Raw genomic sequence first — 20,268 nt, 5'->3', positions numbered from 1 at the left:
ATATATAAATATACACAAATATATATGTATGTATTTAAAGATATATCTATAGATGTGTAATGAATGTATTATAGTATTGTTAAAACTGATGTACATTGCACTGTTACCTACTGTAAAAGTACAGACTGTATGTAAATAATGTGTGATTGCTGTTTTATAAAAAAAAAACACTTCAATTTATTCTTGAAATTCTAGCAGGACGTGGGTTAGGCTCTACAGTGAGTGAGGTTAAACTGATAGATGAGGAAAAAGAAACCCAGTAAAAATTGAAGGATATGAGAGAGAAAAATAACAGAGAAATGAGTCGAGGGAATAATAAAATAAGAGAGAGAAGTTAAACCAGTGACCCTTGTCAGCAGCGAAAAGAAGGAGATTAGAAAATGTTTCATGCTAATTTCCATGGAGATTTCTTTAATTTATCAAAAATTACTTTCTTCTACTTTGATTTGTGTGTCCGCCTGCCCCCTTGCTGCCTTCAGTGGGGTGGTCTTCCTCGTCACGCCATGCTGACTGTGGATCTCCTGTGCCCCACGCTGGGCTGAGGCGTCATGAGATTACTGAAGCAGGGCTGACATCTCTATCAGCTCTGCCACAAGACTGGCCTTTCCCTTCTGTTTTCTTTTTTCCTATTGCAGCAGGTTTGGGATTCTTGTCACATGATGGCTTCATTGGGGCCTTGCGCTGAAGCATTTCACCTCTCTCTTGATCCTTTCAGCTTGGTTCTTGCTGCTGCCTGGAATATCAAAGAAGATTTGAGGGTCACTGAACCATGGACAGGATGTATAAAGCCATCAGCTTGCCTGGCAGCATCAAAACAATCCTTAAAAACATACACTGTGGATGCTTTTTGTACTTATGCTACATATTAGAAAATAAAAATAGTCGCTGAAAGCAATGTTTGCAGCTATAAACTAGAGATGATACAATCCCGGCTGGATTTTAAAAATAAACACAATTGATGGGAATACGTATATTGGATTCGATTAAAAGTGGTGCGCTAAATACATTTTTCGCTTAAGTGCTCTACCTGTGCTCAAAGTAAAAATGTATTGCTGCCGGGTTAGCACGCATATTACGGATTAAAAGCATAAAGTTAGCGTGCAAGGGAAAATTCTATGCATGCTAACTTCAGGATTTTGGATACAACGAAGCACTGACTTCTCCCCATTGACTTCTATGGGGTACGCTCTTAAAAAAAACCCTCTATCCGATGTTAGACCAAATGTGCTAAACCCAAAGTGAGTTATGAATACTTTACATTCCAATGTTCTTCAGAGAGAAGAAAATTTTATTTTTATGTAAATAAATATATATACATATATATTTTAAATAAGAACTTTTTTATTCTATGTGAAGAATATTGGAATTTAAAATATTTCTATTCAAAAAACCTTTTAAACACATTTAAAAGGAATAAAAATTATATTGCATGTTTCGAGGTATTTGACTATACACATATATACACATATAGAATATAGCCCTTAATTTACAATGAGGTTAGGTTCCAGAAGAAATGGTTGTAAATAGAAACCAGTGTAAATTAAAACCCGGTTTATTATAATGTAAATCATAGGGAAGAGAGCGAGTTACATTCAAGGCCCCTCTCAAAATTGGCATAATACATTATATTTAATGAATGCTAAACAGCATTATAAACAGTATGAAATAATCACACAACAGGGTAGGGGGAGATTGCTGATGCTCATACAGGCAAGAGCAGAGACAAACACCCTGAGTTGGAAAACTGCCCACATATCTATGCAAAGTTCAGCACTCCCTGCCCCTGGAACTTTCACTCACTCACTCACTCACTCACATCGGACCCACCTTTCATACCACCACGCCTACTATCTTATGAGGATTTTAAATTTGCTTTGCTACTCAGCTTCATCACATGAGTTACGTGACTCTTACATTTCAATCATATGTATGTAGAAGCACAGTGCTGCTCAGCATCCCTGTGCCACTGGATATAAAAAGTGTACACACCCTTGTTAAAATGTCAGGTTTCTGTGATGTAAAAAAATGAGACAAAGATAAATCATTTCGGAACTTTTTCCACCTTTAATGTGACCTATAAACTGTACAACTCAATTTAAAAACAAACTGAAATCTTTTAGGTAAAGGGAAATAAAAATAAAAAACTAAAATAATATGGTTGCATAAGTGTGAACACCCTTTTATAACTGGGGATGTAGCTGTGTTCAGAATTAAGCAATCACATTCAAAATCATGTTAAATAGGAGTCAGTACACACCTGTCATCATTTAAAGTGTCTCTGATTAACCCAAATAAAGTTCAGCTGTTCTAGTAGGCCTTTCCTGACATTTTGTCAGTCGCATCTACAGCAAAAGCCATGGTCCGCAGAGAGCTTCTAAAGCATCAGAGGGATCTCATTGTTAAAAGGTATAAGTCAGGAGAATGGTACAAAAGAATTTCCAAGGCATTAAATATACCATGAAACACAGTGAAGACAGTCATCATCAAGTGAAGAAAATATGGTGCAACAGTGACATTACCAAGAACGGGATGTCCCTCCAAAATTGATGAAAAGACGAGAAGAAAACTGGTCTGGGAGGCTGCCAAGAGGCCTACAGCAACATTAAAGGAGCTGCAGGAATATCTGGCAAGTACTGGTTGTGTGGTACATGTGACAACAATCGCCCGTATTCTTCATGTATCTGGACTATGGGGTAGAGTGGCAAGACGGAAAACAAACATCCAAGCCTGGCTAAATTTTGCAAAAACACATCTGAAGTTTCCTAAAAGCATGTTGCAAAAGGTGTTCTGGTCTGATGAAACCAAAGTTGAACTTTTTGGCCATAATTCCAAAAGATATGTTTGGCGCAAAAACAACACTGCATATCAGCAAAAGAACACCATACCCACAGTGAAGCATGGTGGTGTCAGCATCATGCTTTGGGGCTGTTTTTCTTCAGCTGGAACTGGGGCCTTAGTCAAGGTAGAGGGAATTATGAACAGTTCCAAATGCCAGTCAATATTGGCACAAAACCTTCAGGCTTCTGCTAGAAAGCTGAACATGAAGAGGAACTTCATCTTTCAGCATGACAACGACCCAAAGCATACATCCAAATCAACAAAGGAATAGCTTCACCAGAAGAAGATTAATGTTTTGGGATGGCCCAGCCAGAGCCCAGACATCAATCCAATTCAAAATCTGTGGGGTGATCTGAAGAGGGCTGTGCACAGGAGATGCCCTCGCATTCTGACAGATTTAGAGTGTTTTTGCAAAGAAGAGTGGGCAAATCTTGCCAAGTTAAGATGTGCCATGCTGAAAAACTCCTACCCAAAAAGACTGAGTGCTGTAATAAAATCAAAAGGTGCTTCAATAAAGTATTAGTTTAAGGGTGTTCACACTTATGCAACCATATTATTTTAGTTTTTTTTTTTTATTTCCCTTTACCTAAAAGATTTCAGTTTGTCTTTCAATTGAGTTGTACAGTTTATAGGTAGGGATGGACGAATGTGTAAATTTTCGAATTCGAATGTTAGAACGAATGTTATTACCGAAATTCGAATTATAAATCCGAATGTTGATAAGAACGAATATTCTTAAAAATTCTGTAATCGAATGCTATTTACAGTTTTCGAATGTCACTTTCGAATTCGAATGTTTATAATTATATCGAATGTCCACATTTGAAATTTCGAATTTAACATTCTATTTAACAAATACTATTCAGAAGTTCAATAGTTCATGTGGTAGGGAGGGAATCTAGTAAATTGATACATAATAGATACAAATATATAATTTTGAATGTTTCTATATAGAATATTGCATAATTCGAATATTACATTTAAAGAAAGCATTAGAAATACTATTACAAATATAAATTAGAATTTTTCGAATGAATATTTTCAAATGTAAACGTAAAATTCAAAACCGAACATTTGAAAATCGAATGTTAGAATGTTATGTAAACATTCAAAATTTGATTCAAACGAACGAATGTGTTAAAATTCGTTTCATTTTTCGAATGTTGCAAAACATTCGCCCATCCCTATTTATAGGTCACATTAAATATGGAAAAAGTTCTGAAATTATTTATCTTTGTCTCATTTTTTTACATCACAGAAACCTGACATTTTAACAGGGGTGTGTAGACTTTTTATATCCACTGTACATTGGAGCCCTTCCCAGTCAAACATCTTGCCATATACCTTATCCCTTTAAGACATTTAATAATTATATTATATAATATTATATTTGTATTAAAAAGCGTATATATGTATGTAATGGAATATGTATGTAATATGTATGTATGGAATAGGGGTTAATAATTTTATTTAGGTTGCGGCAATGTCGGGGGCAGCAGATTAGGGGTGTTTAGACTCAGGGTTTATGTTAGGGTGTTAGGTGTAAACGTTAGTGGTTTTCTACTATATAAATCAATGGGATATCTGGCAGCATCGAACACAAGCTTTCGCTACTTTCAGACTCGCAGAGAATAGCCGCGAGTGTACCTGTTAACTATTTGATAACTTTGAAAAAATGTTAAATAGTGCCGAATGTGTATTTGGAACATGTGTAATGACGTAAGCAACGATCTGTGTCGGATTGAGACCGGCGGATAGTATGTTACGTCACAGATTTCAAATTTTGACGGTCTGTAGGCTTTGATAACTAGGTCAAATCAAGCTTGCCACAATTACGCTGCCGAATTCCAGCGTATTTGTGGTTGACAGCTTGATAAATATCCCCCTAAATCTGTATTTACTACATATGGTGTGATGAATGGTTTAAAAAGTCATACTACATACATTTTTTATATGAATTAATTTAGAAGTAATATATAAAGGCTGTGCATGACAGAAACAATGCTTCACAAACAGACCACTATACAGTTCACTACAAGTAACAACATTTGTATGGTGGTCTGCTATATTCATTAATGTATAGTTCAAGGGACGGATTTATCAAGGGCCAAATCGACCCTGATGCCCCTGTTTCCGCACGAGCCTTCAGGCTCGCCGGAAACAGCAGTTATGAAGCAGCAGTCTTAAGACCGCTGCTCCTTAACTGGTCCGCTGCCTCTGAGGCTGCAGTCTGCAATCAGCCCGATCCTATACGTTCGGGTTGATTGCCACCCCCTGCTAGCGGCCGATTGGTGGCGAATCTGACCTATGCTGTCGGCATTCAGTGATGTCTGGCAGTCATGATACGCTACATGATATTTATTGCATTCAAGCAAATACTTTTTAATTTAAGCTAAAACATGTTGGCATGCAGAAAACCTTAATTTACATACAGTTGCAAGAAAAAGTATGTGAACCCTTTGGAATGATATGGATTTCTGCACAAATTGGTCATAAAATGTGATCTGATCATCATCTAAGTCACAACAATAGACAATCACAGTCTGCTTAAACTAATAACACACAAAGAATGAAATGTTGCCATGTTTAAATTCAACACACCATGTAAACATTCAGAGTGCAGGTGGAAAAAGTATGTGAACCCTTGGATTTAATAACTGGTTGAACCTCCTTTGGCAGCAATAACTTCAACCAAACGTTTCCTGTAGTTGCAGATCAGACGTGCACAACGGTCAGGAGTAATTCTTGACCATTCCTCTTTACAGAACTGTTTCAGTTCAGCAATATTTTTGGGATGTCTGGTGTGAATCGCTTTCTTGAGGTCATGCCACAGCATCTCAATCGGGTTGAGGTCAGGACTCTGACTGGACCACTTCAGAAGGTGTATATTCTTCTGTTTAAGCCATTCTGTTGTTGATTTACTTCTATGCTTTGGGTCGTTGTCCTGTTGCAACACCCATCTTCTGTTGAGCTTTAGCTGGTAGACAGATGGCCTTAAGTTCTCCTGCAAAATGTCTTGATAAACTTGGGAATTAATTTTTCCTTCGATGATAGCAATCCATCCAGGCCCTGACGCAGCAAAGCAGCCCCAAACCATGATGCCCCCACCACCATACTTCACAGTTGGGATGAGGTTTTGATTTTGGTGTGCTGTGCCTCTTTTTCGCCACACTTAGGCCTAGATTTGGAGTTCGGCGGTAGGCTCCTAACGCTGGTTTCGGCCGCCCGCTGGTATTTGGAGTCAGTGATTAAAGGGTCTAACGCTCACTTTTCAGCCGCGACTTTTCCATACCGCAGATCCCCCTACGCCATTTGCGTATCCTATGTTTTCAATGGGATCTTTCTAACGCCGGTATTTAGAGTCGTTTCTGAAGTGAGCGTTAGAGCTCTAACGACAAAACTCCAGCCGCCTGAAAATAGCAGGAGTTAAGAGCTTTCTGGCTAACGCCGGTTCATAAAGCTCTTAACTACTGTACCCTAAAGTACACTAACACCCATAAACTACCTATGTACCCCTAAACCGAGCTCCCCCCACATCGCCGCCACTCGATTAAAATTTTTAACCCCTAATCTGCCGACCGCCACCTACGTTATACTTATGTACCCCTAATCTGCTGCCCCTAACCCCGCCGACCCCTGTATTACATTTATTAACCCCTAACCTGCCCCCCACAACGTCGCCGCCAGCTACTTAAAATAATTAACCCCTAATCTTCCGACCGCAAAGCGCCGCCACCTACGTTATCCCTATGTACCCCTAATCTGCTACCCCTAACACCGCCGACCCCTATATTATATTTATTAACCCCTAATCTGCCCCCCTCAACGTCGCCGACACCTGCCTACACTTATTAACCCCTAATCTGCCGACCGGACCTGAGCGCTACTATAATAAAGTTATTAACCCCTAACCCGCCTCACTAACCCTATCATAAATAGTATTAACCCCCTAATCTGCCCTCCCTAACATCGCCGACACCTACCTTCAATTATTAACCCCTAATCTGACGACCGGAGCTCACCGCTATTCTAATAAATGTATTAACCCCTAAAGCTAAGTCTAACCCTAACACTAACACCCCCCTAACTTAAATATAATTTACATCTAACGAAATAAATTAACTCTTATTAAATAAATGATTCCTATTTAAAGCTAAATACTTACCTGTAAAATAAATCCTAATATAGCTACAATATAAATTATAATTATATTATAGCTATTTTAGGATTAATATTTATTTTACAGGTAACTTTGTAATTATTTTAACCAGGTACAATAGCTATTAAATAGTTAAGAACTATTTAATAGTTACCTAGTTAAAATAATAACAAATTTACCTGTAAAATAAATCCTAACCTAAGATATAATTAAACCTAACACTACCCTATCAATAAAATAATTAAATAAACTACCTACAATTACCTACAATTAACCTAACACTACACTATCAATAAATTAATTAAACACAATTCCTACAAATAAATACAATTAAATAAACTAGCTAAAGTACAAAAAATAAAAAAGAACTAAGTTACAAAAAATAAAAAAATATTTACAAACATAAGAAAAATATTACAACAATTTTAAACTAATTACACCTACTCTAAGCCCCCTAATAAAATAACAAAGCCCCCCAAAATAAAAAAATTCCCTACCCTATTCTACATTAAAAAAGTTACAAGCTCTTTTACCTTACCAGCCCTGAACAGGGCCCTTTGCGGGGCATGCCCCAAGAATTTCAGCTCTTTTGCCTGTAAAAGAATAAATACAATACCCCCCCCCAACATTACAACCCACCACCCACATACCCCTAATCTAACCCAAACCCCCCTTAAATAAACCTAACACTAAGCCCCTGAAGATCTTCCTACCTTGTCTTCACCATCCAGGTATCACCGATCCGTCCTGGCTCCAACATCTTCATCCAACCCAAGCGGGGGTTGGCGATCCATCATCCGGTGCTGAAGAGGTCCAGAAGAGGCTCCAAAGTCTTCCTCCTATCCGGCAAGAAGAGGACATCCGGACCGGCAAACATCTTCTCCAAGCGGCATCTTCGATCTTCTTCCATCCGGTGCGGAGCGGGTCCATCTTGAAGCAGGCGACGCGGATCCATCCTCTTCTTCCGTTGTCTCCCGACTAATGACGGTTCCTTTAAGGGACGTCATCCAAGATGGCGTCCCTCGAATTCCGATTGGCTGATAGGATTCTATCAGCCAATCGGAATTAAGGTAGGAATTTTCTGATTGGCTGATGGAATCAGCCAATCAGAATCAAGTTCAATCCGATTGGCTGATCCAATCAGCCAATCAGATTGAGCTCGCATTCTATTGGCTGATCGGAACAGCCCTATGGGGCTGCGTTAGGAGCTGAACGCTGCTTTTTTGCAGGTGTTAGGTTTTTTTTCAGCTCAAACAGTCCCATTGTTTCCTATGGGAGAATCGTGCACAAGCACGTTTTTGAGGCTGGCCGCGTCCGTAAGCAACTCTGGTATCGAGAGTTGCATTTGCGGTAAAAATGCTCTACGCTCCTTTTTTGGAGCCTAACGCAGCATTTGTTTGAACTCTCGATACCAGAGTTAAATTTATGGTGCGGCCAGAAAAAAGCCCGCGGAGCGTTAACAGCCCTTTTACCGCCAAACTCCAAATCTAGGCCATAGTGTTGTGTGTTTCTTCCAAACAACTCAACTTTGGTTTCATCTGTCCACAGAATATTTTGCCAGTACTGCTGTGGAACATCCAGGTGCTCTTGTGCAAACTGTAAACATGCAGCAATGTTTTGTTTGGACAGCAGTGGCTTCCTCTGTGGTATCCTCCCATGAAATCCATTCTTGTTTAGTGTTTTACGTATTGTAGATTTGCTAACAGGGATGTTAGCATTTGCCAGTGACTTTTGTAAGTCTTTAGCTGACACTCTAGGATTCTTCTTCACCTCATTGAGCAGTCTGCGCTGTGCTCTTTCAGTCATCTTTACAGGACGGCCACTTCTAGAGAGAGTAGCAGCAGTGCTGAACTTTCTCCATTTATAGACAATTTGTCTTACCGTGGACTGATGAACAGCAAGGCTTTTGGAGATACTTTTATAACCCTTTCTAGCTTTATGCTAGTCAACAATTCTTAATTGTAGGTCTTCTGAGAGCTCTTTTGTGCGAGGTATCATTCACATCAGGCAATGCTTCTTGTGAAAAGCAAACCCAGAACTGGTGTGTGTTTTTTATAGGGCAGGGCAGCTGTAACCAACACCTCCAATCTCATCTCATTGATTGGACTCCAATTGGCTGACATCTAACTCCAATTAGCTCTTGGAGATGTCCTTAGTCTAGGGGTTCACATACTTTTTACACCTGCACTGTGAATATTTACATGGTGTGTTCAATAAAAACATGGCAACATTTCATTTTTTGTGTGTTATTAGTTTAAGCAGACTGTGATTGTCTATTGTTGTGACTATGATGATCAGATCACATTTTATGACCAATTTGTGCAGAAATCCATATCATTCCAAAGGGTTCACATACTTTTTCTTGCAACTGTATGGTTTACAACAAATATTTTGCTCATTTACATCTACACAATTCCAAAAAAAAAATATATAACCACCACTCTGACCCCTTGATATGCATAACAAAGCTGTACAACTAAGCTGTCCACATGACATGTGTAAGTTTTTTCAATCAGTCTTCAAAGATTAACTAGCATACATTAAAGGGACATTAAAGGGATAGTTTACTCAAAAATGTTCTCCCCTTTAATTTGTTTGCAATGATCCACTTTACCTGCTGGGGTGTATAAAATTGTTTACAAGTATTTCCTTTACCCTTATAATGGCATTTGAAATAGTTGATCTAGCCTGTGGTATCCCCACCTTTTCTGAAAGTTTTTGGCCTTAGGTCCAAGCTATAGATAAGCTGCATAAACACAACCAGCAGAATATATTAAACTCCTAGTGGGGTATAGAAGAGATAAGGTAATACAATGTTAATTTTCCATTGTTCTCTCCAAGTATTGGTGATTGGTTTATGGACAGATATAAGATAAAGAAGCATGTATATTTACACAATGTGATAAAGTAATGAGATCTTATTATACCTACATTTATTAGGTTGTGGCTTCAAAACACAAAACCAGCAAATTCATATACACAAATAAAGCATAAAAAGCAAATCTCATACATTTTATACTCCGCAGCTGGTAAAAAAAAGTAATTGAAAACACATTAAGGGAAAAATAATTTTATAGTATACTGTCCCTTTAAACACCTCTGGCATTTTTGTGAAAGTTGTGCTTTGTTCCACCATCTCTATAGAGACCAAAAAGCAAAATCTGCAACCTACGATCTCAAAAGGCTGCAAATTGCCAGCTACTTGATTTGCAGGGTTACAGAATTTGCTTTTGGCCTTCTAGGGAGCATAGCACAAGAAACATTTTTACAGAAAAGCAAGAGGTCCTTTTTAGCAAGATATTTTGCATGCTACTATATAACCTCTTTTTTTTTTTTCACACGTCAAGAGCTCCATGCAGAGTATATAGAGTTGTAATAAAGGAAGAAGGGGAATTAAAAAATAAAATAAAATAATAGAGGCTGATTCCCCAACCATTAACTCATGTATCAATATTTAGGGCCAGATTACAAGTAGAGCACTAAATATCGCTTTCTACAAAGCGATATTTGCGCTCCACTGTGTAATACCTGCGCACGCTAATGGGTGCTGGTATTCTAAGTTAACAGTAATGCGAATGCTGGAAAACATTGCTCTAACAATAGCGCGCTTCCATAGTCTCCCATGGGAGCCTCGATCTTATGCCGACAGAGACGGCATCAGAACCTAAGTGCAGCGAGGGGGATAAGTAGCATTTTTAAATATTTATGTATATGAATATATACATATATACTTATGTGTTAATATGTTAACACATAGATATATATGAATATAGTCATATACATATACTGTATATATATTTACTGGGAACACACGGTTCCCATATACCACAATGTAAAGGCACTTTTTCAGTACCGTTTTCTTTTCTAACACCCCACTCTCACCAACATTAGACCCCGAAATTAGTGCAGTTATTTTTAAAAAATGCTACTTTTTTAATAAAAAAACTATAATTCCCTCTATTTTGAGGGCATTTGGGGCACTTTTAGAAAATTAACCAAGGATCAGATCTCTGGTTAATTTTCTGAGTAGTAATTGCTACCCTGAGCTCATGGTAGCAATAACCAGCCACTTGGTTGGTAAATTATCACGCGCCCACAAACGAGAAAATTTGCCCGTTTTCTGGTGCACCATAATTTAGCGCTCCATTTCTAATCTAGCCCTAAATGTTGGAGTCATCTTTTTGCACCTCTAAATATTTTGGTCCAAAACAATACTAATACAGGTCTGTGGAGTAGACTGCAGAATTCCTAAACAAATTACATTTACATCTTTTTTAGTTCCCATAAGGAATATGAGTTTTATTAATTTCTAAAATTTTATTTTGCCCATAACTTTGCAAAGCTTTAAATCTATTATTTATAATAATTTGAAATATTATAATTTTAAAATACAAAAAAGTCTATATTGAATGCAAAATAAAGGTTTTAGGGCATTTTTGTTGAAAAATGTGAGCAGTTATCCTTCAGCTAATTTTTTTTTTACTGTTAACTAAACCAATCGGCATCATCAGTGCTGAGTTTACAGTTTGCTTTACTGTGATTTTTCTGTATTTAACCATAATTGCACAAGATTGTATACTAAGAAGCATAGGCATCACTACAGGGGGCAGGGGGGGGGCATTTCCCCCCATAAAAATTCCTTGCCCCTCCAAGTGCCCCCCCACTGAATTAAACACATTTGTGTGATAGATCCAAATTTAGAGGTCTCAGGTCTATCCTGTTGTCCCAGTGGCTAGTGAGACTGCCTGCTTCAGTCCTCCATTGCCGCACCTGTCACTAGCGCTTGGCACATTTAATTTTTTTTTTAGATTTCTTTCTGGGATCTAGCTGCTTCTACCATATTGCAAGATTAGCAGCTAGTTCCCACTCAGCTAAATAACCCTTGCTTCTTCCGTGATTACAAGCAGTGAACAAATTAAATATCACAGAGAGCAGAAGGCAGTTAGGCAGAGCTGATCATCAGAATGCAATTTTTTTCTTCCTAAAAATAATCTGCATAATTTGATCACAGCAGTCACTGCCTGCTGTTGTGACATCACAGGTTCTTTAACCGGATGGGAACTAGTGATTACCATCTCAGCTCTAATATGCCAGATTCTGCAAGGTATTTTTTAACTTTGATTTATTTTAATTATTTCTAATACTGTTCTTTGGTAACATATATGAGAGCACCAATACACATGTAGTATATATTAATACACACAATATTATCAAAGAGAGAAGGAAAAAAGTAAAGCTATTTACAAGGACTCTATGACCCCATACTATGCATACGTTCCGCTTAAATGATACAAAACACACAAGTGGGTGTAAAGGCCGTAGCCCGCATTTATTAAATCTTTTATAAAGATATAACTATATTAAACAAAATCCTTTTAACTCAATAACACAATAAACCCCATAACCTGGGTTGTTTGCCCACAGAGCTGTACCTTCCACTGGCATATCACCAGGTACATCTCCCCCAACTCTCTCCCGCCTCTTTAGGGAGGTACCCATTTACCTAACCTACTGAAAAGACAAGCACCCCGCCACAGCTCGTCAATGACGAGCCACCCCCACCCGGGCTAAGGCCTTTTGCACCCCTTCTTTGATGTTAAAATTAAAGAGGTGCAAGCCCACCTCATTGAGGTGTACCCCATCCTTCAAGAAAAAACAACGACCTGTCTCCCCCTCAAATTCTACATGGCAAATGCCAAACCCTCCAATTCTGCCCACAAAACTGGTGACCGTCCTGTTAATCTTCTTTCTAGAGGACTCTAACTTCCTGAAATCCCATGCCGCCCGCCACACCGATCGGGGTTCAATATCAGACCAAACAATTATTAGCCAAGGGAATAATTCCCTCAATCTCCCCAAATCCTTCCTGATCTTATCCACCAAGTCTTTTTGGGACAAAAAACCCAAATCATTGCCCCCAGCGTGGATGACCAAAATATCTGGGGGCTGGAACAACCTAGCATGGTCTACCAGTACCACCTTCCTAAGAACTTGGTCCCACCTTAGTCCTCTAACCCCTAGCCATCGCAACAACACTTCCTCCTCCTGAAACTTCAACTGAGCACCTTCATCCATCACCGCCGCTGCCTTCCGGGCCCAATATATATATAGGAATGGCCCACTATCCAATATTGTATAGGACCTATAAAAGAAAAACATACTAAGCCACCAGGTCTGGTCTAACATATAAACGGAAACATCCAGACTTCCAATCCTCTTTATCACGCTCTCCCCCAGCCCTAAACTAGCAGCTTCAGTGGCAGCCCCAATCCGGAACGAATGCGTCCCGAATTCCTCCGCCTTGAACCCCAAGCCCTTTAATGCCCTCCGAAGCACTGCTAAAAATTGAAAGCAAGATAAACTCGAGCCATCACTGTGAACAAACAACGGCAACTGAGCACCCGGCCGGATCTCCAAAAATGCCTTCATGTTGGCTACCGGGCACCCTGCCCCTTGTGCTTCCCCCAGTTTTATCAACCTACCACGCCCCTCTTGGTCCGTGTCCACTTTTTTCCTACAGATCCATTTCACCGCCAACTGGATAAAAAACAACTTCGTCAAGTCTTCCCACCCCAACAGTCTAAACAAAAACCTCAAAGCTGCCATATTCCTCCTCACCAACGCCCTAGAGAGCCTTCTCTCACCCCATTCCCCAATCCATGCCATTAAACCTTGAATCCATCCTTCCCTAGACACCACTATGCCCCTAGCTGTCAGAACCTTCAACCATTGCTTCCATGTTCTAACATAAGCACTCCACGTACCTGGAGCTAACGCTCCCCTTGCAACTCTGATTAGCTCCAAGCCTCCAGCTCCAGCAAGTCCGGCGGGCAACTGATTCCTTCCTTCTCCGCTTCTGGCACCACTTCCCGAAACCTCACCCACTGAAAGCGAGAAAGAGCATCAGCCACAGTATTCAGATAACTTGGAACATGCACAGCGTGAAACAGCACATTCATCCTCATGCAGTCCAGCACAAACAGCCTCAACAGGCGGACCACCGGCAGGGAGCAAGACGTCAGTTTATTAACCGCAAATACTACCCCCAGGTTGTCAGAATGGAATACCACCTTCCTATCCTGAAGTCTATCTCTCCATACCCTCACTGCCACCAGTAGGGGAAAAAGCTCCAAAGAGACCAGATTCTTCGTCAGACCTTTTGCAACCCAACTGGCTGGCCATTTTCCGGCCACCCAGCTCCCCTGGCAGTAAGCCCCAAAACCTAGGGACCCCACTGCATCCGTAAACAGGTGCAGCTCCTCGTTGGTTACCGCTTTACCTTGAACCAAAGCCCGCCAGTTAAATTCTGCCAAAAATAACAACCATATTCTCAGATCATCCTTCAGGTCTGCTCCCAAAACAATCCATGACTTAGGGCCCGTGACTCCCGCTGTGGCCATGGAGAGCCTCCTACAGAAAACCCTCCCCACTGGGATAATTCTACAAGCAAAATTTAGCTTGCCCACCAATGACTGGACCTCGCACAACCGAAGCCTTCGCTTCCCAATTGCCCCCGCTATGACCCCTTTTAGGTCAATTAGTTTGTCCATAGGCAGTCGGCATTCCATCCAAATGGAATCAATTTCAATCCCCAGGAAACTCAATGTGGTGGCCGGACCCTCAGTTTTGTCATGTGCCACCAGGATTCCAAATTCATCAGCCACCTTGAAGAATTGCCCCAGTAGCTGCCCACAATCTGATTTCCCGGCGGCCCCAACAAATAGGAAGTCGTCCAAATAATGGACGACCGATGACAACCCCGAACGCTGCCTTACCACCCACTTCACAAAGGTGCTGAACTTCTCAAAGTATGCACACGATATGGAGCACCCCATTGGGAGACAAAGATCCACATAAAAGGAACCCTGGAAAGAACAACCCAGCAAATGATGACACACCGGGTGCACTGGTAAAAGCCGAAAGGCAGCTTCCACGTCCACCTTCCCCATCAATGCGCCAACGCCAGCCTCCCTTACCAACCCTACCGCCTTATCAAATGACGCATACCTCACTGCCGCTATCACAGGGTCAATGCCGTCATTGACCGAGGGCCCCTTCGGATACGATAAATGGTGGATCATGTGTAATTGCCCTACCGCTTTTTTGAGCACGACCCCCAGCGGAGATACCCTCAAATTTCAGAAAAACGGGTGCGAAAAGGGGCCCGCCATTCTCCCCAACGCTACTTCTTTGTCAATTTTACCCTGAACCACCTCCGGCAAATCCTTTGCCGACTTCAGATTTCCTGAAATTTGAACCCCCTGCTTCTCCTCGAATGGAATCCAGAACCCTGAGCTAAAACCCGTAAGCAAGAGTTCCGCGTCCCCCGCCCTACCCTGTACTTTAGCGAACCGTTCTAACCAAGGTACCATCTTTCCTACCTTCACCGGAGTCCTGGCCCTTAGCAGCAACCTCGCCTGATTTTCTACCTCCCCCGTTTCTCTTGAAATGGGGAGGTAGTTTATACTGGAAGCAGAGTCCCTTCCTGATGGCCACTGCAGCTCCCCCCCCACTGTTACCAGATGCTGTACCGCTGCCCCCCGATCCTCCGATGCCATGAAAGGACCCCCGCAAAGGAGTCATTAACTCCAGCCATATCCCCATGTCCCTGTCGTCCCACCGCATCTCCGGTCGTACCGCCATACGCTGCTGAAACTGCTCATCGTACTGCCACCACGCTAAACCCCCATAAGTTCGATAAGCCCCCGAAATCTCGTCATGATAGCAGAACAATGCAGAGCATTGCTCTGGGAACTTCTTGCCCACCACCGCCGCCAAAATATAGAACGCCTTGGACCAATTGGATAGAGTTTTTGGCAATTTACGATATCTCTTCTTCCTTTCGTCCTCCTCCTTCTTCTCCTTGTCTCCTTTTGTATCTTCTTTTATCTCGAGCACCTGTTCCAATGGCAACAGAGAAAATATTTCCAAGAACTCTCTCTTCCATATATTCTCCTTAAGCTCCTGAGTGAGATGAATCCCCAACGGCCCAATCGAGCATAGACAGGGCCTCCTCAACGCGGTCTCTGGCACCTTCAACACTCCCCCATTACTAGTAGTCCCTCCTGACACCGGCGCAGTTCCCCCTTGACCTTGTCCCACAGTTCCCGATCCTTGACTCTTCCCCACTGGTGCCCCCCCCACACCCCAAGCTGCTGCAACGTTCCCCTGCTACCCCGCCAGCCGTCTCTCGAACTGCATAAGCAGATCCCTCATACCACTCATCACACTCTGCACACCTAATCCATGCTCTCCTCCAGCCACGCCTGTGTCAATGATAGCACCCTCACCTCTGTTTCTGGGTGCCATTGTAGCTCCTGCTACTCCCATTGCTTCTGCAGCTATCCTTGTCCCAGCCTCAGGCTGCGTTCTAGTCTCCTTTTCTCTGGGCATATGTGTTCGCCTCCTCTGGGATGGCGATCGAGATCTCCTCCTCCGACTGCTCCTCTCACGTGACCTATCGAGCCTCCCCCACGTGGGCGATTGCCTTTCCCTCTGCCGTTGCGTTCTCTCCCTGGGCGACCGGGATTTCTCCCTTCACCTTTCGGCTCCCGACCTTCTTGGGCTGCGGCGCACCAGGGAGTCCTCTCCCCGAGGCCGTGTCTGCAAAGAGGAGACAGTGAAATCCCTAACCTGCTCCCCACCCCCGCCACTCCTAATACTCCCTTCCCTAGACCCTACCCCTTTCCTACCTTCCACGCTCCTCCCTCTACCATCCCGCCCACTTCCCCCGGACCCCAAGGATCTAATCAGCTGCTCTAAGGCGGCCAGGTCCCCTACCTGCCATGTGCCCACCGGTCCATTTGAAGGTCCCTCTCCAGGATCATCCGATTCCAGATCACTGTAGGAATAGTCTATCCACAGTGCGTCTCCATCCAGGTCCTGTCTTGCCGCCTCAGCAGAGTCATCTGCCCCACCACCCCTCTCCCCCTCCAGCTCCTCCTCACCACCTGCAGGAAACAAATTTGACACATGATCACAGCCCTGACCAACCCTAATTTCACTCCCTCCTCTGCCCCCCTTCCCCTTTTTCCCTTCCCCTTATCTCTAGGAACCCTGCATAACCCTCGCCTCCTCCTCCCCCCAGGGACCCCTTGCACTGACGACCTGCAGCTCCCCCTTCCTAACACTCTGCACCTTCCCCTCATCGCCCCTACCCCTACCTTCTTATTATACCTGCTACAATCTCCCCCTCCCCACGGAAGGGGCCCTTGCACAGGGAATTCCCCGCTGACTCCTGCTACCCCAGGATCTGCTCCCCCTAATCTGACCACCGTCTGCCTTCCTATCCCCCTTTGAGCCTCCAATACTATACCTCCGGGTGCCCCAGATACAGGGCTCCCCCCTACCACCTCCTCACTATGGCCCCTTGCATTCACATTTGTTCCCCCCCAGGAGTCACATTCCCCGTACTCCTGGGTTCCCCTGCCCCCTTCCTAACACATTTCCCAGTCCCCTTTCGGCCTACCAGTGTCCTCCCTTTTTCCAGAGCCACCCCTTGCCGCTCATCTGTCTCCTCTCCCTGCTCCCTCATAGATGCAGCGGTCAGGGGAGCTCCCTCCCCCGCCGTGACACTGGTCGCCTGGGCTGTAGGCCTCCTCTCTGCGGCCGCCGGTACCCGCCCACTCCTTCCATGATCGAGGCCCAGCCCCTCACCCCGCCCGGCCTTATCTGCCGTACTGCTGCTCCCGACTGGCGCCTTCCTCGTGGCCTCCTCACCCGTCGCACGCGCTGCCTCCTGCGACCCGCCTCTTCCTCTCACCGACCGGCGCCTGGGCTCAGGATCCACACGCTCAGGCCCAGCGCCGCTTCTGCTCCTCCTGCTCCTGCCGTCGCCTGGGGACAGCCGCTCCGGAGGCCTCGACCGCCGTTGCGGCCTGCCGTGGATCGTCCCGCCTTCTGCCGCCGTGGATCCAGGTCCGGGAAGATGTGCCGCAGCCAGGTAAGATTTCAGCCAGGCCAGGCCTCTTGTCTCTGCTATCCGCTGCACTTCCTCTGCAACGTCGCTCATCCTCACAGCCTCTGCAACCGCAAGCCCAGGAACCAACTTCACCTTGTGGTTGCAGGGACTGAACAGAGGATGAGCCGCTTCCGTACGGCCCTTAAGAACCCCAGGACTGCTCCACTGCTACGATGGGGGGTCACTATCCCCTACGTCAATGCTCTCCTCCAGGGAGCTATTATGTGTCATTTCTGATTATCTACTCACATTGGTAATTAACAGGGAATTGTACAAATTAAACTTAACTTTTACTAAACATAAGTTAAAAGAGCTTGTAACTCACTTTTAGTAAAAATTATTATGTTTTATTTGTACAATTCCCTGTAATTACAAGTGTGTGAGTAGATTATTAAGAAATTACACATGATGACAGTCCTTTGAATATTTTACTTTTTTCCTTCTTTCTTTGAGGGAAATTGGTATATTAAAATATATATTAAAGATATAAGGTACTCCTCCACTACATATATGTATAAAAGTGTAGATACGTATAATTAATGCATGTGGATCTCTTGAAGGATATTGCAATTATTTTTTTCAATACATATAGTATATACCTATATATATATATATATATATATATATATATACTGTATATTATTATATATATATATATATATATATATATATATATATATATATAGAGAGAGAGAGAGAGAGAGAGAGAGAGAGAGAGAGATGCAAAAAAGAAGCACTCACTGAATTTTCTTCAAAAAGTGGCAAAAGGTTTTAATGCAGTTTGTGACGTTTCGGGACAGCAACAGTCCCTTCCTCTGACTATACACAGTATATATTATTTAAACTTCTTTACCAAAGCCAATATGTTGCTCCTCACATAAATGCAGTAAAGTATTTTCTGTGTGCTCTGGTAAACATACAAATGCAAAGTATTTCATTGCATAATGATAATTAAAAAAAGCCTTACTTATTATTTTTTAAATTACAATGAGGTATTACTTACAGGTACTATCAGCCTATATAGTCCTATTGTTGTTTTAGGTTTTGTATATACAAATCACAAAGCATTATCATTATATATACACACAATTTAATGACAAATAAAAATACCTTTCTACAGAATCAGAAATAATTTGCACAAATGTATGTATGTATGAATGTGTGTGCATAAATTTGTGTGTGTATAATAGTACCCGTGGGGAGGCAGAAATTACAAGCGCCTTGGTGCTGAACCCAGGCGTGCAGTGAGTTACTGGGAGGGCGTCAGGCCTAGCGCTGGCTATTACTCTTTAACTCCTCACTCTTAAAGCCCATGAGCAGTAAAGTGCATGCTACACTTTGATTTTTCCTTTCAGTAAAGTGCATGCTACAGATTGGGCTTTTTCAGAGCAGACAGGAAACGTGTGCCACTTGACGTTGCTCTTTTCTGCAGTAGACAGCGCTCTTTACACCATTGCAGTGCAGACCGAGCCCTGCAGTGCTATTACAGAGCCAGGTAACTGTCACTGGAGGAGTATAGCGCTAAGCGCGGGAAATGGCCTTCAAAAGTTGTTCACCCTATACTGCAGCACTATATTTGCAGCAGGAGGTAAGAATCTGGTTTTTTTTTATTCTCATAATCTGCTCAGTATTAAATCGGTGATGTACAAATATAGGGCAAGGGGGGGGGGGGCAAAGTGTTGCTTAACTTATTCTTTTGTTTCTGCAAATCTCCTGTTAATATCCTTTTTGCCTTGATTTTTTTTCTTTGCTCCTTAATTGTTTACTTTAGTTCTCAGAGACTGAAACATAAAACTGAGATGCAGAAGAGAAAGAAAAAACAAGGTTTAAAGGATATTAACCAAATATGTGCCTTTAAATCTAAATCTGCCAGACTCTTTAGCAGCCTGATGCACAGTGTTGCTTGCTAACTAATACGTTCTACTTTCTGCATGTATTTTGTTTTTGCTGCCCTTTTTTCCTTGTTTTTTTTCTCTGCCCCTCAATTGTTTGTTTAGGTGTCAGATTAAAACCTAAACGCACAACTGAGGTGCAGATAAAAATAACAAGGCAACAAGATATTAACAAGGATAATGGTAACATATTTACCAGACTCTGGGGGGTAGTTATCAAGCCGTCTACTTTTCTGGCTTCGCCGGCCCAATACGTCCGCCTAAGCTCGCCTACCTTCGCCGCCGCGGACCTTGAATACGTTCGCCTAAGTTATCAAATAAAGCTGTCAAAAAGCCGCGGGGCGATGAGCAGCGGACTGTGAGAGTTATCACTCATCCGATCTCGCTGCCCTTCGGCTTTTTCCCAGCTTTATTGCTAG

The 20,268-nt window shown here is 42.5% G+C and overlaps 2 long non-coding RNA genes across 2 annotated transcripts in view; both read right to left on the bottom strand.

Moving 5' to 3' along the window:
• Nucleotides 1-383: 383 nt before the first annotated feature.
• Nucleotides 384-20,268, bottom strand: part of LOC128663336 (uncharacterized) — a 34,969-nt gene continuing 15,084 nt past the window's right edge. Inside the window, exon 2 of the long non-coding RNA XR_008402844.1 lies at nt 384-733. This is a non-coding gene — a long non-coding RNA (uncharacterized LOC128663336). The remainder of the gene's footprint in view (nt 734-20,268) is intronic.
• On the bottom strand, nt 13,716-16,917 carry LOC128663337 (uncharacterized). Its single transcript, XR_008402845.1, has 3 exons — nt 16,778-16,917; nt 16,288-16,600; nt 13,716-13,881 (listed from the first exon to the last, which is right to left on the bottom strand). It is a non-coding gene; the product is annotated as an uncharacterized LOC128663337 (long non-coding RNA).

This window comes from Bombina bombina, chromosome 6, assembly GCF_027579735.1.
Source record: "Bombina bombina isolate aBomBom1 chromosome 6, aBomBom1.pri, whole genome shotgun sequence".
In the NCBI taxonomy this organism is placed as follows: Eukaryota; Metazoa; Chordata; class Amphibia; order Anura; family Bombinatoridae; genus Bombina; species Bombina bombina.
Note: the sequence above shows the minus strand (reverse complement) of the source record. Positions and strands in the feature narration are given on the sequence as shown.